The following is a 21166-nucleotide window of genomic DNA, read 5'->3' as shown; positions in this document are numbered from 1 at the left end:
TGTGGAATAATTACTGTTCTGATATAAGAGTTGGTGACCATTCGATGGTCACAGATCTGAAGGATATTTTACGTTAAAATCTATAATTTATTGGGTGGTTTATAGAGGACAGGAAAATGCTTTGTAATGGTTTGATTCTTATTTCTGTGCAGAACAGGATTACATTAATGGCAACATGCCTAAGTGTTTAAAGTATCAGCAGTTATTGTTCCCTTTTTTCCAACATTCATCTGTAGCACCACGCTCAAAATGTTCCGATTCTCTACTGTTCTGGTTTTCGCACCTGCCAGCTCTTGCAGTCTTCGGAATTGTGTGGATGTTATTTTTCCGAAAGTCAGATGGTATGTCGCCAGACTCGTACATTCTACACACCAACGCGAATAGTCGTTTTGATGTCACTTTCTACAGTGATTTCAGGAATTCTGATGAAGTGTTATCTACCCCTTCTGCCTTATTATATCTCAAGTCTACCAAAGCTCGCTTAAATTCTGATTCTAATACTGGATCCCCTATCTCTTCTAAATCGTCTCGTGTTTCTTCTCCTGTCGCAAAAGACAAATCTTCCCCCTAAATGGTTCAAATGGCTCTGAGCGCTATGGGACTTATCATCTGAGCCGGCCGGTGTGGCCGAGCGGTTCTAGGCGCTTCAGTCTGGAACCGCGCAACCGCTGCCGTCGCAGGTTCGAATCCTGCATGGGGCATGGATGTGTGCGATGTCCTTAGGTTAGTTAGGTTTAAATAGTTCTAAGTTCTAGGGGACTGACAACCTCAGATGTTAAGTCCCATAGTGCTCAGAGCCATTTGAACCATTTTTTAACTTATCATCTGAGGTCATCAGTCCCCTAGAACTTAGACTTCTTAAACCTAACTAACCTAAGGGCACAATACACACCCATGCCCATGGCAGGATTCGAACCTGCGACCGTAGCAGTCTTGCGGTTCCGAACTGAAGCGCCTAGTACCGCTCGGTCATCGCGGCCAGCAATCTTCCCCCTCAGAGAAGCCTTCAATGTACTCTTTTTACCTATCCGCTCTCTTGGGGGAAATGAAGCCTCCAGTTGGGTCTGAGCAGTTGACGTGTGTGTAGTGGTGGTGGTGGTTTAGAAAAGATAAATCACTTCGACGGATCAAGAGAAACTAGACATGCTTCTCTTCATGGAGCCTCTTCTTTACTTAACTGAAGTAGCAAGGCACATCTGGTATTTGTACCAATGATGAAACCGTCAGATGTTGTTCCCTTTCTGTGGTCCCTGTTCCTTGCTACCACTTCCCAACTGTCTTCACCCTTCTTCCCCCTTAACCCCATCAACTCCTCGCTAACACTGTCCAGTTCAGCTTTAAGGACTCTAAACTTTACTTCTTGTTCAGCTATTTTCCTATCCCTTTAGCAAACTTTGCAATACCATGGAAGCGACTCATTTACATCCCCAGTTCCCATGCTGCTACATTCCCCCCCCCCCCCCCCCCAGTGTAACCATCTGTCATAACAGCACCATAGAATGCCAGAACTAACTTTCTTACGATAGCTCAAAAACTTCACTGTCATGATTGTTCGTAATCTTTTCCCAAAAAATTATATGAACATTAACAGTAATATTTAATGAACTACAGATCACAAGAGTCTCTAAAGTTATGTGCAATAATAATATATGTGTATACTATTAACAGAGTCACGTAATGCACATAAAAGAGCGTTAAAAATAGCGTTAAAACCTGTACACCTAGAAAATTAGGCCCAAGATCGAGTATGCGCGATATGAACTTTAACGCGTTTTGAAAAGAAATAAAGGATAAAACTTAAAATCTTTAATTCGCAGAAGAGGTACGAAAACTAAATATATATGTAACTAAAGCAACTTAAATTTTTCACCTAATACTTAAGCAAACGGCTTAATTTTGTTTGAAAACCTACGTCTATAATAAGCGGAATCCAGCGCTTAGGACTGGTTTTCTTTTTCTTATGAGAAATACGTTGAAACAAGAGAAACCTTCAATAGACAGTATGAAACAGACTCTAATTAACTTCCTTACGGTCTAATATTAACTTAATTGACTTTTCGTTCAGAATTAAATATTTATCTTCACGAGCTTAATATTCAAGCCTGTGTGGTCTGCGCCAATAGCACAGAATTTGACACGATATCGTTCAGGAGGAGCTCCAACAACAAACTTCCTCCATCAAATCCAAGCCGAATAACTGTTTGCGTAAGCCCCAGAGGTGGACCATCGCGTTATTGACTTGCTCAATTTCTTAAGTTGTTTGTCTTGAATAAATCACCCACTTTTCTGATATTGTGTAAGTAGGCTGTTTAGGTTTTTATGTTGGTAACGCCACGTAGTGCTCTGTATGAAAATCGTTGACTGCGCTGTGGGCATTCTGTGGCTGGTTGGACTCATTGTTGGAATATTCGCTAGTGTAGTGTTGGGCAGTTGGAGGTGAACATCGTGTAGCGTTGGGCAGTTCGACGTGAGCCGATAGCAGTGGTGGATGTGGGGAGAGAGATACCAGAGTTTTGAGAGATTACTATGAGCGGACGATCTGGACGAGTGTCCGTCACAAAAAGGAAATTTATTTAATCAGATGTCACAAAATTATATAAAGTTAGAAACTTTTATTTAGCTGGATGTATTGGCGCTCGCTGTATTGCAGTAGCTCGAGTCACGAAGATTTTTGTGCGGTAAGTGATTCATGAAAGGTATAAGTTATTGTTAGTCAGGGCTATTCTTCTGTAGGGATTATTGAAAGTCAGATCGCGTTGCGCTAAAATATTGTGTGTCAGTTTAGTGATGATCAGAATAAGTAAAGAGAAAACTGTCTGAGTGCATTGAGTTTTGCTCAGCTGATTGAAAATCAAATAACGTAAGAGTTTTTCCACCACTGTCATTCTTTACATTCAAAGGAAAAGTTTCATAATTGTAATCACTTCTTTGTCTGTAGATGTACGTAGCATTGTTGTTGTTGTTGTTGTGGTCTTCAGTCCTGAGACTGGTTTGATGCAGCTCTCCATGCTACTCTATCCTGTGCAAGCTTCTTCATCTCCCAGTACCTACTGCAACCTACATCCTTCTGAATCTGCTTACTGTATTCATCTCTTGGTCTCCCTCTACGATTTTTACCCTCCACGGTGCCCTCCAATGCTAAATTTGTGATCCCTCGATGCCTCAAAACATGTCCTACCAACCGATCCCTTCTTCTAGTCAAGTTGTGCCACAAACTTCTCTTCTCCCCCACCCTATTCAATACCTCCTCATTAGTTACGTGATCTACCCACCTTATCTTCAGCATTCTTCTGTAGCACCACATTTCGAAAGCTTCTATTCTCTTCTTGTCCAAACTAGTTATCGTCCATGTTTCATTTCCATACATGGCTGCACTCCATACAAATACTTTCAGAAACGACTTCCTGACACTTAAATCTATACTCGATGTTAACAAATTTCTCTTCTTCAGAAACGCTTTCCTTCCCATTGCCAGTCTACATTTTATATCCTCTCTACTTCGACCATCATCGGTTATTTTACTCCCTAAATAGCAAAACTCCTTTACTACTTTAAGTGTCTCATTTCCTAATCTAATTCCCTCAGCATCACCCGACTTAATTTGACTACATTCCATTATCCTCGTTTTGCTTTTGTTGATGTTCATCTTATATCCTCCTCTCAAGACACTGTCCATTCCGATCAACTGCTCTTCCAAGTCCTTTGCTGTCTCTGACAGAATTACAATGTCATCGGCGAACCTCAAAGTTTTTATTTCTTCTCCATGGATTTTAATACCTACTCCGAATTTTTCTTTTGTTTCCTTTACTGCTTGCTCAATATACAGATTGAATAACATCGGGGAAAGGCTACAACTCTGTCTTACTCCCTTCCCAATGTCCTTAGGTTAGTTAGGTTTAATTAGTTCTAAGTTCTAGGTGACTGATGACCTCAGACGTTAAGTCGCATAGTGCTCAGAGCCATTTGATGCTTGCCTGTATTCGTCGTAGCATACTATCCACAAGTTCATCAAAGCACTGTTGCTCCAGATTGTCCCACTCCTCAATGGCGGTTCGGTGTAGATCCCTCAGAGTGGTTGGTGGCTCACGTCGTCCATAAACAGCCCTTTTCGATCTATACCAGGCATGATCGATAGGGGTCACGTCTGGAGAACATGCTGGCCACTCTAGTCGAGCGATGTCGTTATCCTGAAGAAAGTCATTCACAAGATGCGCACGATGGGGGCGCGAATTGTCGTCCAGGAAGACAAATGCCTCGCCAATATGCTGCCGATATGATTGCACTATCGGTCGGAGGATGGCATTCAGGTATCGTAAAGCCGTTACGGCGCCTTCCACATAACCAGCAGCGGTGGACGTCGGCCCCACATAATGCCACCCCAAAACAGCAGGAAACCTCCTCCTTGCAGCACTCGCTTGTCAATGTCTTAGGCGTTCAGCCTGACCGGGTTGCTTCCAAACACGTCTTCGACAATTGTCTGGTTGAAGGCATATACGACACTCATCGGTGAAGAGAACGCGATGGCAATTCTGAGCGGTCCATTCGGCATGTTGCTGGGCCCATCTGTACCGCGCTGCATGGTGTCGAGGTTGCAAAGTTGGACCTCGCCATGGACGTCGGGAGTAAAGTAGCGCATTATGCAGCCTATTGCACACAGTTTGAGTTGTAACACGACGTCCTGTGACTGCACGAAAAGCATTGTCCAACATGGTGGCGTTGCTGTTAGGGTTCCTCCGAGCCATAATCCGCAGGTAGCGGTCATGCACTGCAGTAGTAGCCCTTGGGCTGGCTGAGCAAGGCGTGTCATCGATAGTTCCTGTCTCTCTGCATCTCCTCCATGTCCGAACAACACCGCTTTGGTTCAGTCCGAGACGCCTGGACTCTTCCCTTGTTGAGAGCCCATCCTGGCACAAAGTAACAAGCGGACTCGATCGAACCGCGGTATTCACCGTCTAGGTATGGTTGAACTACAGACAACACGAGCCTTTGTACCTCCTACCTAGTGGAATGACTGGAACTGATCGATTTTGGGCCCCCATCCGTCTAATAGGCGCTGCTCATGCATAGTTATTTACATGTTTTGGCGGGTTTAGTGGCATCTCTGAACAGTCAAAGGAGCTGTGTCTGTGATATAATATCCACAGTCAACGTCCATCTTCAGGAGTTCTGGGAAACGATGTGATTCAAAACTTTTTTTGATGTGTGTACCTCAGAGCGTCGACGTCTGATACATGTTACTCATAATCTGGATAATAGCTCCAACGGGATTGCGAGTGCTTCTGGAATAAGTCAGCCAAGCGTGGTTCGATTTTACTCGCAGACAACTGCCATCTCTATCATGCGTCACTTCAGCAGCAGATTAAGTAGGGGGATTGCAGAAGACACATGGAATTCTGATGTGACATCAGAATAGGTTTTTTCTTCAAAGAATTCTCTTCACCGATGAAGTTACAATTCTAAATCATGGAAAGCTGAGTGTAAGAAATATTCATTATTGGGCCGCTGAGGATCCGCTTTCTCTGTGGCAAGGTTGGATATCAGAGGCAGTGGCAAACAGATTTGGTGCGGGGCTTTTGCAGAAATGTGACTGCTCATTATCTCGCCGAAGAAGCCTTAATTGGTCAAAGATAAGCATAATTTCTTACCGGAGGAAGTACCACTTAAAATACCCTCTAAGACGGAGAAACAACGAGCCACGAAGGAATTATCCGAACGGTGCGGAAATCGGTAGATGTGATGTACATATACAGAGAAGAAACATTTACATTGTCAGAAAAATTGGATAATTTCTTCAAGAGAAAGTGCTTCACAAACTGAGCAAGTCAGTAACAGGTTGGGTCACTACTGGCCCTTATGCAATCAGTTATTCGGCCTGGCAATAATTAACAGAGTTGTTGGATGTCCCCCTGACAGATATGGTGCCAAATTATGTACAATTAGCGTGTCATATCAATAAAACTCCTAGTTGATTAGAAGGCCTTGCCCGTAATTATCCTAACGTTATCAACTGGGGAGACATCTGGTGAGCTTGCAGGCCAAGGTAGAGTTTTAACAAGCATGAAGACAAGCAGTGGAAATTGTCATTTTTATAGGCGGGCATTATATTGCTGGCACGATATCCCGGAAGAAGACATGCGACAAGTCTGTCAACCAGTCCCAATATGAAAAACTGCAGTAGTGGACCAACCTGTTACTGACTTGCTCAGTTTGTGAAGCACTTCCTCTAGAAGAAATTATTCTATTTTTCTGACAATGCAAACGTTTATTTTTCTGTACATGCACGTCTATCTACCGATTTCTGGTTCATTCGGATAAATCATTCGTGAATATACGCACAGTACGTGGCATCAGCACGATGGGTGCCCGACTCACTAGTAGCTTGTGGCTAGGAAAGTGCTCTCGCGAAATTTTCCTGTTCGCTGGAAAGGGCATAAAGGCGTTTTCAGCTGACCTACACGGTTGCTTCGTTTGACAACAGTGTACTTTTTCTCTGGAATAAACTCGCAGAGGATTGAAAACATCGCATTGTTACAGCATGTGCAATGTAGTCGAAGAATTCTCTTGTCTGCCCAGAGCTCCTTGACTTGACGACTGCAAACGTGTATTGTAGTTTACTGTTGACATTTAGAACACTTGTTGATATAAATGGAATTTTTAGGAAGTTTTTTGTAACCACATTTTTTTAATTTCCTTCTCATTATTTTTGCTGATGTACTTTTGCAATGTAAACGCATATAGTGGCATTATCTCATGATGTGAGCTTTTCATTTAACAATCTTTGCACCTCAGCTACTTGTTTTATAAATCTGTCCAATTTCTGACGTGAACGTTTCTTCAAGGTACTGATAGAACTAAGAGTAGAACTGTTGCCGCATTTAGCGGGTGGATGATTCCTAGCTGCCACGTCCTTTGTCTTTCAGTTGGTGTGTCAGTCCAACCGCATGTAGCTAAGTGTTTTACGTTTTAGTTTTAAATTAAATTTTTCTCCACTATACCGCTTTTGTAAGTCGTCTTTCTTAGGTGCGTCAAGCTGGAACACCACTTTAGGCTGATATATAGTATCCTAAAATTCCTCATAAGAAGGCAGTCGATCTCATATCCAAAATACGTAAATTCAAAGTTCTAAGTTACTTAATTTCTCCAAAACTACTAACAGGGTTTTGAAGGGTAACCCGTCGTTGAATTTCTCTCTTTCAGAACTATGACACTAGTAGCAGAAGCTACTACAGTTTCATTTGAAAAAGCGGTGTCGATACCGATATCTCTGGAATTAACAAGTCTATGAAGAGATACTATACGTCTTTTACCGGAGAATTTTCCTCATTTCGGTAGGGTGGAGACAGAATTACGATGTGTGAAATGCTTCAGGAAATATCTGAGGAAAACAGCTCAGCTGAATCACTAAGTATGATAATATACTGTACTACCTATTTTTAGCTTACGTCGTGTACGTGCAATAGCGAAATGCAAATTCAGTTTAAGCAGGCAAGTTTCACCTTAATTTATTTAAGCACCTTTAATGACTAAGAAACACATGTAAGTACTACGACATATATGCATTGAAAGTATTGCCTTTAAGTGAGAAGGTATATGTATTTCCTGCTACTAAATACGCCCCAGTAAGTTAATGAAATTTGCATTAATTTGTTACCTGTAAATAGCCATTAACTAAAAGCTGTTAATATTACGTAATTTTTTAGTTATTACTATTTCCGTTTTGTACATATACCGTGCGATAAACAACTGACGGTTATATGCCATGATAGCAGCACTGTCACTACACGTATACCTGTAATTTCGGGTACCTACCTGTACCGTACGGAAGCGCGGGGGGCAAAAATCGTAGAGAGAGGAGCAAGAGATGAATACAGTAACCAGATTCAGAGATATGTGGGTTGCAGTAATTACTCGGAGATGAAGAGGCTCGTACAGGATAGAGTAGCATGGAGAGCTGCATCAAATCAGTCTTCGGACTGAAGACCACAACAACAACGACGTCTAAAAGCGGAAGTGAGTTGAATATCGCGAGCTTTCGCATTAGACGATATTTTTTCATGTTCAGTGGATTTGAAACTCGGTAGTTGGATGTAACTATTGACATCTCACAGCTCACATTCCGTTTTGTTTGTGGGTATGTTTCTCCGATGTCATTTTTGTGTTGTGAGTATATATGAAGTCATTATTATTCAATTCTACTGCTGGTATGTTAACATACGTCTTAGTATTAGCAGAGTTCAGTTCCCACGATACATTAAAAACACGCATACTCTCTATTCGACATGTTGCCTGGTGATATTTTCATTACAAATGTGGCTACAAAGGGGTGTGCACTACGTTACTGGACCTCGCCACTCTAAAATTAGTCTGAATAGAAGCCTCGTGTGTGTTCTTTCTGCAGAACGCCCTGTCTGAAGTTCAGAAGATGGTCCCTTTGCAATTGCTCTCGACCACGTGATATCAGCCCGGCTCTGCTCCAGAGCACTTCGATCTCCTGCCCTGAGCGTATCTCACCGATATCTTCAGGCAGAGAGCAGTGAGATGGAGAAGTCCTCTCCCTCCAGCGACCTGGCACATCAAGACTTTCTCCTGGCAGGTATACTTCGAGTGTACTGCACACGTAAAATCGATGTATGGTCGCTATGAGCCTACTGCGAGAATATGTACAGCATTGATACCATTCGAGAATAGTTGCAGTCTTGGAGAGAGAGAGAGAGAGAGAGAGAGAGAGAGAGAAGATATGGTATCCTGTTGTCTGCTGCGTAACTAATATGACGCTCGTCGCTTTGAGCATTTAATGTAAGTGGATAATTATTATAAAGTTCTTCATAGCGCTCATATCGTAAGCCGTATTCGAAATATGTTTAATCTAAATCCATGTACAGACACCTGGATTTACGTTCCTCTTAGTACCGTTAATTTTCGTTTTAGTTGGTAGCGTTGTGCACTAGTGATCGTTCTGAATTCCGTTTGTTCCGTTAATTTACGTTCCAATTGGCAGCGCTGCGCCCGCGAGATCGATGTAAATTTTGCTGCTGTAAATAATTAAATTATTAATTGATTACAAGCTTTTGTTGTAAATATAATGGGCCTATAAGCGTAGTTTCAGTAACGTACGTTTTATTATCGGATTAAATAAGGTAAAACGATGTGAAAAGTGCATTTTTTCTCTTCTCACCAAAAGTCGAAAACTTTGGCCAAGTTTTATGTGCGAGAATGATATGAGAAGAATAGCATAAACTTCAGTTTCATTACATCTGTTCTTTTTCTTTCATTGTAGCTGACGTTAAAGCTTTATAAAATGAATTAGCCATGTATGGCAAGTGTGGATGTTGCCACAGATTTGTTCGACAGGAACTGTTTTGCGAAAACTGAAGGTTGTGACTTTACTGTTGCGTTGCAGCTGAGTTAGAAAATGGGTTGCTCAATGAGGATCTTTCTTAGCTTTGTACATCATCCCAGGAACACCGAAAATGGAGGAAGAGGAGACGAAGATTTATGCCCTTCAGGCAGAGTTCGAAGACGCGAAATTTGTTTCACGACAGTTGAAGGTCAAAAAGCGAATGGGTGCTGTGAAAAGCCGGCAAGCAAAGGGCAGACGAGGGAAACTTTTTGTAACAAATTCCAATGTCAGTTAAGCAACAGACTTCTTTTTCTACCAGAATTAAAGAAAGAAGTGCCTCATAGAGATGCAGAAGAATTTTGGTTGCAACGGAAAGATCTTATGAAACGTATAGGACAGGAAAACAAGAGTCCCGCGTCTTGGGAGCAGCCACAGGAGGGATATATCTCATCAACTACATGGGAATTTAGGTTCAGGTTTCGAGATAATATGTTTAGCAAAACCAAGTGCTATTCTTAGCCAGCTAACAGAAGAAGTAGGTCTAATGTGTAAATATTTTGGCAAAGGAGATCAGATGTTGATACTGGGGGGAGCTGGTGTTCTATTTTCTCACATCAGTCTTCTGACCGCCAACCTCTTCGCCTCAGAGTAGAACTTGCTCCCAATGTCCGCAATTGTTACCTTGATAATTCCAGCGTCTGTCTTCCCCACAATTTTGCTCTCTTCAGCTACCTCTACAACCGTGGAAGTTATTCGCTGAAATCTTAACATTTTTCTGTCACCCTGTCCGTTCTTTTTTTGTAAGTTCTCCATATGTTCCTTTCCCCGCTAATTCTACGGAGAACCTTTGCATTTGTGCTCATATCAGTCCACCACATTTTCAGCACCCTTCTATAGAGACACACCTCAGCGACTTCGACTCTCTTGTTGTCGTTTTTCCCACAGTCCATGATTCACTTCCATACAATGCTGTGCTCCAACATACAATCTCAGAAATTTCTTCTTCAAAACTGAGACCGATATTTGATACTAGAAAACTTCTGTTCACCAGAGATGCTCTCTTCGCCTGTGATAATCTGCGTTTTATGCCATTCTTGCTTCTTGCGTCTGTGTTATTGTTGCTTCCAAGGTTTCAGGATCCCTTCACTTCATCTACTTCTTGCTCCCCTATTTTTATGTTAAGTTTATCGCTACTCTCACTCCTATTGCTCTTCATTACTTTTATCTTTCTTCATTTTACACTCAGTCCATAAATGGTTCAAATTGCTCTGAGCACTATGGGACTTAACATCTGAGGTCATAAGTCCCCTAGAACTTAGAACTAGTTAAACCCAACTAACCTAAGGACATCACACACATCCATGCCAGAGGCAGGATTCGAACCTGCGACCGTAGCGGTCGCACGGTTCCGGACTGAAGCGCCTAGAACCGCTCGGTCACAGCGGCCGGCCTCAGTCCATAGTGTGTACTCACTACACCGTTCATTCTATTATGAGTTTTTTCGAAACTGACATGCTACCTACTTATTTATTTAAAGAAGGATACCTCACAAAGGCAAAATATGAGCAACGCAGTTAAATATGCACAAATATGAGTTATTACAATGCTTGTTAATCCCTTTAGTACTGTTCTTTGGAATCCTTCTTTCTGCCAGAAAGTTAGACGAGCTGCCATGGGACATTTAAGTGCAAGGGCACGATACAGGGTCGTAAATGTGTTTCTCTCTGAAATCTGTGTGAGAAATGGTGTTAGTCACAGCTGTAGGCCAACAGAAGGCTGGATTGTACCGAGGCTCTGACAAGTGAGACCGTCCTGACAAAACGAGGAGACTGTGAAACATGAGGAGCCTTAAGAATATTTTTAAACACATACGAACCTGTGGGATGGCAAGAAAATGACTTGCTCCGAAAGCGAAAGACGATGCTGTGGCGAGAAGGAGGGAGCTAGATGTTCTGAACCAGGGACTCTGACTGGTTCACGAAAATTATTTTGGTAGCCGGGGGAAGAGCTTGCTTGTGTGTAGATGCCATCCCTTCTCATTACCTAGGGTGGAAAAATCACGCTTTTTGGTGGAGAGTACTCCAAATTTCTGCCACACTTTTAGAGACAATTTACATCATTGGTCAATCAAGTCAAAATGCATAACAGAAGGGTTTGTCGTAACATATTTCTGAATTTTTCGTTGGTTGGCACTCGCAATCTTTGTCGTAATTGGCTAGAAAGAATATGATGGTGGGTGAACCAACGTTATTTCTACAACAGTGAGCAGAGAACACGTATACTTTGCGAGCTCAGCAGAGAACAGTCTTGCTTTGGGAACCCAGTAGAACCGTCTTCTCTGGGCACCTAGTAGCCATCTTTGCCTCTGTGAGGTATCCTTCTTTAAATAAATAAGTAGGTAGCATTCTTGAGTATTGCTCATCAGTATGGGACCCTTACCAGGTTGGATTAATAGAAGATATAGACATGATACAGCGAAAAGCAGCGCGATTCGTCATGGGGACATTTAGTCAGCGCGAGAGCGTTACGGAGATGCTGAACAAGCTCCAGTGGCGGACACTTCAAGAAAGGCGTTACGCAATACCGAGAGGTTTATTATCGAAATTACGAGAGAGCACATTCCGGGAAGAGATGGGCAACATATTACTACCGCCCACATATATCTCGCGAAATGATCACAACGAAAAGATCCGAGAAATTAGAGCAAATACGGAGACTTACAAGCAGTCGTTCTTCCCACGCACAATTCGTGAATGGAACAGGGAAGGGGGGATCAGATAGTGGTACAATAAGTACCCTCCGCCACACACCGTAAGGTGGCTCGCGGAGTATAGATGTAGATGTAGATGTAGATGTCTTGCTGAGTTTGCACTCTGTTGCAAAATGGATGCATGTGCCATGACTAGACTCAGAGTCCACAGCCACCATTTCAGTCACCCACTATGGGAGAACTCGACGGGTATGAAGAGAATGTGCAGCAGTTGCGCATGTCGTGATGAGGGGCCACAAACTTGCTTATTTGGAGATTTATTTGGGTTAACTGAATCCACAATGCAGTTCTCTTGACTTGCTATATGCTTAGGGGAGGGAACTTGTGTTTGCACATAACTTTCTGGGCCTGATATTTCTGACCTGGTCTTCAATCACATTGTATAGTAGCATTACAATCATGGACATTTATTTAGGCACTTTTAATCTTGTTATTCCCAATCCCATTTCTATCCAATTCTGACAAGGTCTTTTGCATATCTCATTGAATCATTGTGCTTTCTATACTGACTTAAATTCAGGCCATGTTTTTTAACGAATTTTTGCATTTTTGTAGTAAACTTAACTAGTGTGTGACCTTTAGTTTCATTCGGTAGTTAGGTGAAACTCTTCTTTAATCTTTCTATCATACATTTAAGATGTTCCTGTCAAAAAAGGACCTTTTTCTGTTTCCTGTAGGTATACTTTGACATTTGTTTATTGAAATCATCAATAAAGTTATAATTTAGGTGGTTTAATGTATTAATCTTTCAAATTGCATAGTAGAATAGTACACCAATGCAATAATCGAATATTATAATTATAGGCATTGATGTCACTGCACGACGCCTGATGCAATGTAAGCTGTTTTTTGAAGTAAATTTTTCATGCTTAACACATTTCACTTAACTTACGTTATCAGTTTTTTCCACATAGATTTCATCCGCCGTCCTCCTTACTCCTAGGATTATTTTCTTCCGATATGGAGAGTGCACATTCAAACTGTGTTCTCTTCTCTACAGCTACTCTTTCAGCATTTCTTCTTGGGGGGATGTCCTCGTCTGTTCATATCCCCCTCAATTAGCTCCTTGCCAACAGTTTGTAGGAGTAGTCTTCTTTGCTGTAGGGTGTTTGCTTTCCATTGAGGGTAAGTTGCCTTGCCTTGCATAGCACCTAAAAGTTATATGGAGATACGTGGATGATATTTGGGAACACAAGAACAGGTTTGTCTCCCTCTTTACTGCCACCATCTTGTCTAATGTGTCCACAGTTCCTTTTGTAGCGTTGTAGTCTAAAATAATTTGAGGTTTTCCCTTCGTGCCAACACTGACTTTTGCATCTTGGTGCAGTGCGCTTTGCACAATAACACATTTGCTTTTCTTTTGGGTGCATGATACAAGCGTTGTGTTCTATTTAAAGCAAATCTTTATGTGTAATTTTGAGTCCCATTGAACTGCAATAGTTTTGGTGGGATGGAAGACTTGTTTTTCTGCACAGTTCCAATCATTGTGATATTTCTCCTGATCAGCTTTTGTCCTAGCTCGTAGGAGGTGAAAAAGTTATCGCTGGTAATGTTGTCCTTTTAAACCATAACACAAGTCAGTTACAACCCTAAGGCCTTGATTCTTTTCAGGGACACTAAATGGTTGTTTCCCAGTATATTGTTTAATACTCCATATATAACTTATTTCATTGTCACAAAGTACTCAGAACTTGAATCCATACTGAGACTGATTTCTTGGCAGATACTGGCGAAAATAGTATTTTCCGTGAATGCAACATGCTGTTCGTCAACTGTAACAAATGTATTGGGACTGTGTAATTTAGGTCATCTCTACCCATTTCTCCTAGAAATCCCTTATAGGTGCAAACTTATCTTGTTCACATCTTTGTAGTCTTATCTTAGGGTCATCAAGCTGGATAACTCTTTATATATTTTTCAATGTTTCTAGTGACATTGCAGCTCTGAAAAATGGGAGACCTTTGCACTCATCTCATCAACTTTCACTAGGCTCATTATTGACTCAAACTACTGCTAATAAAAACAGACTTATATAAGCATCTAGGTCAAGAACATCTAATTTTTTTCACATAACTCCATACAAACACATTCCTTTGTCATTAGAATGGGTTAGTATATAATGTTTTCAATTGATTAGGAAGGAACAATTTGAAAGCTAAATATTCATTTGTAATGCAAAAAAGTGGCATATCTTGTTGTTCGTGGGGTCAGCTGAATTATATTACACACTGCATGCTGTCCCAGTTGATGTAGGTGTACTGCCTTCCATTCAACTGATTTATCCTTTGATACCATAATTGCACTGCTTGCTGTTTGCTGTTCTGGTGTATTATTTGCTCCTCCTAGTGAGGAAGAAGAGTTGCAGGCCGAAACACGATCTTCATCCTCTGAAACTACTTCATCACTATTAGATGTGTTCATCAGTATGCCTGCTATTTCGTCATCTTGCAGAGAGCCCATTATCTTGAGGAAAAAACTTACAAAATATATGAAATGTAAAGGTAGAAACCTAGTGGCTGAGTAGAAGTGAATCACTGTACAAACTGATTTGGTTGCACGTATAAACAATGACTCACATTCCCTTTCCTTCCTTTCCACAGAAAAAGACATTCTATTGTTCGAAATAACAATGACTTCACTCTTTTATAGCCATCTTACTGCTCCATATACGTTCAATTGTTGGCAAATGGAAATTGTCAGAATTTGATGTAATAATGAAGATTAAAATACACAGAGTCCAAAAAGACTCGAACAGCTTGAGAAGTACCATTTCTGTGGATGCCAAACCAAAGCTCCAAAATAACTTCTTCTTCAAAAATTCTTCTGGCTCAAAATAGCTCCGAATATCTTACGAGGATTAATATACTGTGTGAGATATGGACCCATGTTATCTTGTTTGGTAAAACCATCCCTGTTATCACTCGGAATCGCGGTAGTTTCCGTTGTGTGACGTTTTCGTTAGCTAATTTCACATGATTTCGTGGGAGAGGCGATCTGTTTACTGGTTAGGTCACTGGCTACAGAACTTACCAGCATCGTAGGGGTATGCTGAGCATGTAACTATAGTCTCACAATTCCATTCACTAGGCCTTGTAATTATTCTTTACTTTCCCTGAGGATAGCAATTTCATCAACGACTCTAACTTGATCTAAAGTCGTTCAAAGCTCTGCCAAACATTGCCCTACTATAAGATCACATATATCTTCCACTGACGTGAATTTTAATCCCACTTCCGTACCTTTCTTTTATTTCCGTCATTGCTTCTTCAATGCATAGACTGAACAGTAGTGGCGAAAGACTGCAGCCCTATCTTGCACACTTCTTAATCCCAGTATTTCTTGTTGTTTATGTTCCAGTATTATTGAGTGTACTGTATATCACCTGTCTTTCCCTCTGGCTTACACAAACTGTCCTCAGATTCTGGAAAACGCTGCAGGATTTTACATTGACAAATACTTTTTTTTCTGGCTCCACGAATCGAATTACTCATAACTGTCTGATGCTTTTAACTTTCCGATTATCATTTTTCTTTTCCATGCCTTTGTATATTATTCTCATCACCAACATGACTGAATTGTTACGTTGACTGTGTTATAATTTAATCTCTTCTCTGTCCTTACTATCCTCGGGATTGTGTGGGTGATATATATCCGAAAGTGTGATGTATTACCAGTCTCATAGATTCCACAAAGTAACTTCAATAATTGTTTGGGTACCATTTTTCCCAATGAATTTCAAAATTTTCAAGAAATGTTATGCAAACATTCCACTTTCTTTGATCTCAGGTCATTAAAAGTTCTTTTAAATTCTGCCTCTACTATTGAGTCACATATATCTTCCATCCAGGCTAAGATTTCTCTTTACGTCACATCATTAGACAGTTCCTCCCACTCGCAGGAGCCTTCAGTGTACCTGTTGCGCCTAGCTTCTGTCTGCTCTTTAATAGTGGAATTCTCTTTGCGCTTTTAATGTTGACACTTTCACTATTACTTTCAGTGAAGATTGTTCTAACTTTTATTTATGCTGAATTGGTTCTTCTTACGACTATTTCTTATTCGATATCGTCACATTTTTTCCTGCAGCCATTCAGGTTTAGCTCTCCTGTTTTTTTTCTATTTAATTCATTCCTCAGTGACTTGTACTGCTGTGTTCCTGTCTTAGGCTTGTACATATGCTTGAATCTCCAGCTTTTTTAATTGCCCATTTCAGAGATTTCCATTCATCGTCAACTGTACTGCCTACTGTGATATCCATTATTGATGTATGTACAGCCTCTGAGAAATCCAAATGCATCTCATCATTCCTTTGTATTTCACTATCTCACTTATTTCCACATTCAATTTTTTTCTTTCTTATTTTTCTTAAAGTCCACGCTACTCTTCAAAATTACAAAATTGTTATCTGAATCTGTATCTGCTCCTGGTTACACTCTGCAATCTACCATCTGACTTCGTAATCTCTGTTTCGCAGTGATGTAATCCAGCTGGGGTGAAATTTGCAGCGATAAAACTTCTGACGGTCTACCCACGAGAATAAAATATCTGACGATAGCGCGAATGAGTTCAAATTTAGATAAAGATATTTTTCTTTAAAAACTCCTTCTTGAGTAAGAGTAATTATTTATAAAAAAATCTGTAAATAGTAAGAATGTATCTTATTTATATTATTTTAAATATATGTTGTATGCGTATACAGTTCCATGTCGTAACGTAAATCATAAAATTGATTTGTAGAATAGATAACTAACCGACTAACTAACTCAGTAAATCACTTCTGATGAATGCCAGGATTGTTCCTTAACAGGCTTGGCATACTCTCTTATGGGTGGCCGGTATGCCGGATCTTTCGAGCACTATAAACATAAGTGAATGTAGACTGAGTTTAAACGATGGGAGCCAACTGATGGGTACCGCATTCGAGAGAAAAAGAGATACCTCAGTTCATACCATACACACGCACAGATCCTCGCAACTTGATGTTAGGAGCTTCATTTAGGTAAGTGCAGCAACACCAGCATTGTGTAGACTATCTTGGGGGAAACACCAGGGTAATGGTAATTAGTTTTTCTTATTGTACTGTGACGGAAACAAATGCCACATCATGACCGACCATGTTTTTGAAGTTAAGACATTGGCGCCAGAGTGACTCATAACATTGTTGGTTTCTACCTTTTTCACTTATGTCCAGTTGAATTACTTCTTTGTCACTGATCTTGCCACAGATGAAACGATGAGCCTATCATTACTTTGTTCCACCCGTTTGGTATTCTACATGGTCTATCGAATTCGTGAGTAATTCAGCAGGTCAACATCAGCAAAAATTACATCTTACAGTGATGCAGATATACTTTCCACATTTTCGATCAGGTGTTTCTTGACGACAAATGTTCATCATGAAAGCTCCTAGAGCCATCAATAGTTTTGCAATCGTTTGACCATCATCTCTGAAACGTCCCCTTTGAACAATTATACAGGACTGTCCTTAAACTGACACACAATATTTTTAGCGCAACGCAATCTGACTTTCGAAAATCCCTACAAAAGAATGGCCCTGACTAACATTAAACTATACCTTTCAGAAATCACTTACATCACAAAAATCTTCATTACTCGAACTACTGCAATACAGCGAGCGCCACTACTGCCAGCTAAATAAAAGATTCAAACTACAGAAGGCACTAACTACTGATAGGGATAGTTAGCAAATGAAAGATATTAATAGAGAACAAACAATGTATTTACCTTAATAGTCATAATATATGTAGCAGTTCATGACAAATTACAAAACTCCGCCATCTCTCTCCCCACATCCACTACTGCTGGGGGCTCACCTCCAACTGCGCAACGTTATGCGCTGTTCGCATCCAGCTGCCGCTGCCCAACACTACAATGGCAGACAACAATGCAAACTACCCACAGACTGCACACAGCACAGCCAGAGTGCTACGTAACGTTGCCAATAAGAAAACATAAACAGCCTACTTATATAGCCCCCATGCTCCCCACAAAAAATTTTACAAATTGTTTTGGGCAGTGGCCAATAATGATTTGATAAAATTTTTCACAATTACAATAACAAAGATATCAAATGCACGCACTTATTGATACAATGTTGGCCAAAAGCTAAAATTTTCTCACAGTCTATAAAGACAGTCCTGATTCATCACAGTAAAATTACAGTGTTTTTCTTTTTTTTCAGTCTGAACAGTAAAAGAGAATGCACACAGAAGTGGTGGATTTCCATGCAGTCTTGAAGAAGTAGTGTCCTTCCAACGGAACGACAGTGCTGACTCTTGACATGCAGACAGGTAATGGGCCACAACAGAGCAAACCCACAGCAGAGTCATTTGACGTTTTGAAGAATATTGGTAGGTAGGTCATCACGGAGTAGACCCACTGTAGTCCTGGTAGAGAGTATGGTATTGGTGGGTCACCAGAGGTGCAGACCCACTGCAGTCCTTGTAGAAATAATGGTATTTGTGGGCCATCAAAGATGCAGACTCACTGTAGTCCTTGTAGAAATAATGGTATCGGTGGGTCATCAAAGATGCAGACCCACTGTAGTCCTTGTAGAGATAATGGTATTGCTGGGTCATCAAAGATGCAGACCCACTGTTGTTCATGTAGAGACGGCCAGCAGCCATCTATTGCGACTGTGCAGGTGCACAATCACCATCGAAGAGTCTTGCGGAGAATATAGCAAGTCCATAAACCACCACTTGTCCACTCACAAAAAAATTTGTTTGAAATGTCCTTAGAACCAGCAATGCTGTTATCCAGTCCCTTGATGAATTATTAACACACGTGCAAGCACTAACAGTCCCAACTTCTCACATACCGTGCATATACTATGACCAACAGAAACGTGTGCAGTGAAATGATACTTAATTTGAAGAACTGGTAACAATTAGAATTTGGTAACATAAAAATGCAGTAACAAAGGTACAAAATACATCATTAAAGAACATAACAATACAGATAACATTTGTAGCAATACAGGCTTTACAAAAGAATAAAAATAAACATATACATCATTGTTACAGGAATTATGAGTACCTACATAAAAGATCAGAATAAATTTTGAAACATCAACTTTACACATGAGCATTAAAACCAAACAGAATAAATAATGTCTAAACATCTTTACAAGATAAATAACATAGTATTTGAAAAATTCTACAACATAAATCTTATTAGCTAAACACATAAAGACAGGAAAAACACAAATACACAAGGGAACACAAACACATAGTGGGATAACACAAGGAAAGGACAGGGTTTCTTTTACTGCAGTATTTTGCAGACAAAACTTTCTTTACTTCTCGGAGATCTCCCTTCATTCGTCATTATTCCCAAAAAGTCCTATCTATACCTGCTTTCTGTATTCTATTCATTTTTTTTTTCAAAATAATTATTTTTCAGTGTACAATACTCATTTTGGCCCAAATATTTTTCATATAACTTCTCAATCCATTTTTTCCCTATTGTCCATAGTCAGTTTCTTATGTAGTCTACCCCCTCTTAAGCTAACTTAAATCTACTGAGCTCAGATGCTAAACTAAGGGACGAGGCAATGCAGCAGCAGAAAACAATTAACACACAGCAATGACAAAAAATGCAGATTTGCAAAGGAAGCAGCATTATAGAAATTAGCAAAGCAATTGCAATATTACAACTAATATAAGGCAATGTGCAGCAAACAAGAAAAATAAATCTTGCTTAGCAGAGTAACACAAATTAAAATTCAGTAGCACTATGCCTGGCAAACAGCAGCAGCAAATAAAAAAACATATATCTATACATGACATAGCTCAAGCAGAAAAAATAGTACACTAAAGATAACAATGCAGATAAGGGAAATGTATAATCACATCTTAATGTCTAAGTAATTAAAGTGGTGCACCACAATAAGTTATTCTACCAAAAAAATTACCAAGTAGTTGAAAAGAAAATTCTGTATGCAATTCCTGTGAAGGGAAATGTCTTTTTATGCTCCTTCGTTTTTTTTTTTTTTTTGATTAGATCATAACATTATTTACTGGATCTGTCGGCATAAAATATTTATATTAGTACATCTATTAAATTTTATTTTAATCAATGCTACAGTGCCGCTAGAAACTAGATATTAAAGAAAATCAGCAAATATGTACAAAGGAAGGTATGAAACATCATTCATTAGCCATATGGCATTTCATAAGGTAGTAAGAAAATCTCTCAACTAGAAAGACAGTAGTCATAATAAGGTGTATAGACATCAAATATTTCTCGTCATTTCATTACACTTTTCAGTAAATATAATAAATTAAGAGCGCCACAGTGTTATCATATGTTTTCAAGTTTGAGCGTGTCGTATTTGTGATGCTTTCGACAAAGAAATGTCAATAGCGAGGAAATGGCCACCCTTTTTTTCCCCACCTGTCCCTCTGGAAGGCACAGGCTAATGGCTTTTTTCAAGGCGACTGTCGCCCAGCTGGGTGCCCACGACACATTAGGTGCATGTGGTCACTTAACTTTCTTACCGAAATATTTACGACACCAGTTTCTGCTACAGTGACAGTCTCATATAAAAATATTTCACAGGTCGAGAATTTGGGTTACAAATCTGTAGAAAGAAAATCCTATGAATATAACAGTGCTCAAAAAATTTTCATCGGCATTGTAATACATTCACACATTTACATACATTTCATAACTCTTAAAGTACGATTCTTGGTTTCCAACAACCTTTTTCACAAACCAGAGTCCCTAACCACTACTCATTATTCCTTACCTTATTCGTCGACACTTCTTCAATATTTCATCATTACAGATATGTAGCATAATCAAATAACTCATATAGCATCAGCTTACTGATCATAAACATACCGCAACAGCATAATACACATAGTCATCGTAATAATAACATCATAACACCTCAGTCAACTCTCAAAATCGTCGTAGCTTCCTCGAATAATTTCAAAACCTAAAAAATTCACTGCTCATGTCAAAAGTGTCATCTGCCTCAAACGTACTTCAAAAATCATGATCCCATACCAAATACATCATTCAAACCTCTC

The sequence above is a fragment of the Schistocerca serialis genome, chromosome 2 (genome assembly GCF_023864345.2).
Source record: "Schistocerca serialis cubense isolate TAMUIC-IGC-003099 chromosome 2, iqSchSeri2.2, whole genome shotgun sequence".
Lineage (NCBI taxonomy): Eukaryota > Metazoa > Arthropoda > Insecta > Orthoptera > Acrididae > Schistocerca > Schistocerca serialis.
Note: the sequence above shows the minus strand (reverse complement) of the source record.